This window comes from Antrostomus carolinensis, unplaced genomic scaffold, assembly GCF_000700745.2.
Source record: "Antrostomus carolinensis isolate BGI_N321 unplaced genomic scaffold, ASM70074v2 scaffold18050, whole genome shotgun sequence".
NCBI classification, from domain to species: Eukaryota; Metazoa; Chordata; class Aves; order Caprimulgiformes; family Caprimulgidae; genus Antrostomus; species Antrostomus carolinensis.
This window is the reverse complement of record NW_010290718.1, coordinates 3,394-6,379: the sequence shown is the minus strand read 5'-3', so window position 1 is coordinate 6,379 and position 2,986 is coordinate 3,394.

Genomic DNA, 2,986 nt, shown 5'->3' with positions numbered 1-2,986 from the left:
GGCGGGGGGAGGGAAGGAGGGAGAGGGGCTTTTCTTTGATAGCGTTTAATTGGAATTGAAACATTCTGGGGCTGTAAACATTCTTTATTTATTCAGCACACATAAGCGGGCATTGTTTTATCACCGTCATAATTACAGTGTCCTTTAAACTGACTGATAGCAAAGGAGATAAGGGAGTGCGCCTGTAGCTCCAGATCAAATCGCTGGCTCTCCCCTCTCCTCGGGTCACCAGGATCCACACGGTCCTTGGAGAGGAGGAGGAAGCGCCGGAAGATTGTGGCCTGGCCATCCCTACGTCATGAAAGTGATTTGTACCACATTGCTAATTTGGTGCAATTCATAACCTCCTGATCTCCTACGTTTGCAACCGCTTTTCAGTTTGCAGGGTGTGTTTTTTAAGATGTAGTTCCCCAGCACAGAAATTAAGAGTGATCACCTATGTCCAGGAGAGGATCTTATTTCCCCAATGTTTGTTGCTTTACCTTTGTCTAATTAAAAATGCAAACTTTTAGGATCCTTTCAGAACAAAGCCTCACCAAATCCCCTTTACGTCCAAGGATTTGCAAATTTATAAAGGCTGCATTGAATTCAGCATGGGTCAAGGGGCAAAAAAAGGGTAGAAGGTCACTGCATTTTGATTATGGGTCAGTAAACAACATGGCATGTAGTATGTGTCCAAAACTCCTGCTAAAAAAGTATTTCAAAACTACTAGGAATATCAAACTCAAGAAACGGTCTTAGCCCGTGGTAATTATAAATCGCACAAAATTCTAGTGTGCAAATGACACCCCAGCCCCCAGAGAAAAAACCCCACAACTTAAAAAGCACTTAGCAGAACTCTGTGTTGCTGCTTTGTTTACAAAAAAAAAAAAAAAAAAAAAAAAAAAAAAAAAAAAAAAAAAAAAAAAAAAAGGAGGGGGGAGGGAAAAAAAAAAAGGAAGGAAAAAACAACCCTGAAACTCCCAGGCATAAGAGTCTTGTCCAGATTATGATTTTTTTTTTTTTTCCAGTCTGACTGTTGGCATTTCTTTGTCCTACACATTTAGGAGATTTAGTTATGCATCCTTATTTGTTGTCATATAAGAATTTACGGCAAATTCTAGGTACTACAGTCACATTTGGCTGACTTTAAAATAGCAAAAGGATCCTATTATACTGTTCTTTGACCCTATTATATTTACATTACTGGACTCTTTGTGATAGCCTCTAGCTGCTTTCTATCTGTGTCCTCCTTGAGCAAAATACACTCAGCAATATCTAAAAGCACGGTATAGGGTTAGAAAACAAGTTCTCATTTGAAATATATATTTCTGCACAGCATCATGAAAGCAAAAGGTTTATTTAAAGCTTGTCAATACCTGAAGACATGGTCCAGCACTTAACAAATAATAATAAATAATAATAATACTCTAATAATGTGGCAATCCTAGTGTGAAAATGCACATGACCTCTTAGGTTTTCCCGGAGATTTTCAAAAGAATTCTCCCCATTAGCGCAACCGCTGGTGGACATCACTGTTGCGTTTCCCAACGAAACGTTTAAAAGACTGTAAATGGTGTGTGCATTACTTCATTGCAGAAGGAAGAGGTCAGGCTGAATTGCACTGGTATTTAAACATAATCATACTATGAAAATAAATCAAAATATCGCGTAAAAGGAGTATTTTAAATGTTACACATTTTCTTTCTGGAACGACGTGGCTAAGCACTTTCCCGCGAGCGAATATATTTTAACACAAGTTTACAAAAATGAAAGTATACGATTTCTAATAAATGGGAATAGGTCTACAGCGAGGTATTATGAATATTATTTTGCTCTTTCTTTTCTAATGAGGTTTATCCTTCGGCTAGACAGCTTCAAGACTGAAATACTACTGACTATAGAGTGTAGATTGCAGATTGCACGCTACTCAATGTGAAAAGGAGCACGTTTGATTGATAGTCTGTGTGTGTGTGCGCCTATACACACACACAACTCTCTGTAGTTGCACGTAGATGTGTTTGGCAAAACCGGGCATCTCTGGGCGTCCTTATCTTAAGAAATGCGAGACAAACATCCATCCCTTTAATCATGTTCATCTTTGATCACCAGCGAGGGTGACACAGTCCACAAAATTAACAAAGAAACTCCCTTGCTTTTGAGAGATAGCTACATGTACATCTGGGTCTGCACACACATGCACCACATGCACACGGACACACGAGCACGCAGGCTCACACCCGGGCTCCCCGCAAGTAAATTATTGCATAACTTTTCATGTAATTGATACCAGACACCTTTAATTTTTCATTTTCATTCTTTTGGCCAGCTTTCACATTAACAATGTAAGCCATAAATGTTGGTGGCTATTGATCGCGATCCCCTGTGTGCGTGCAAATCCATTTTCAAGTCCCCTGCCTTTAATGTGCGTGTGCGTGTGCAAGGGGCCTCCGCCGGCTCTTTATCAAGATCTTCCCCCAGCCTGCCTGAAGACGACCCCGGATACACAACGTGTGCTGATGGCCAAGGGAAAGCACACACACACACACACACACACACACACAAATAAAACAAACAAACATAAAAACCCACAAAACACACACACGCAAAAAAAAAAAAAGGCAACAACAAACGATGGAGAAGTAGAGAAAGATAGAAAGATGTCTCCGTGTGAGATGTGGGGAAAGATATGCAACCGAGAGGGTGTGTGAGTATACGGTGGGGCTGTGGAGGCCGTGGGGGCCGTGGGGGCTGTGGGGGCTGGGCGCCTGACATTTCCCCAGACTCCTGGTGGGTTTCTCCCTCTCGACATTTGGCTCTGCCTCGACCCCGCCGCTCATGGCCGCACCTTTCGGGAAATCGAGGTTTACTGAAGAGCCGTCACTAGTTTTAAACGTTTGGTGACGCCGGAATTGAACAAACACAAATAATGCATTTTGCATGTAGCCGCCGAACCCCGCTGCCAGGCTGGCACCGGCCGGACGTGGGGGCGGGAGACCCTGGACCC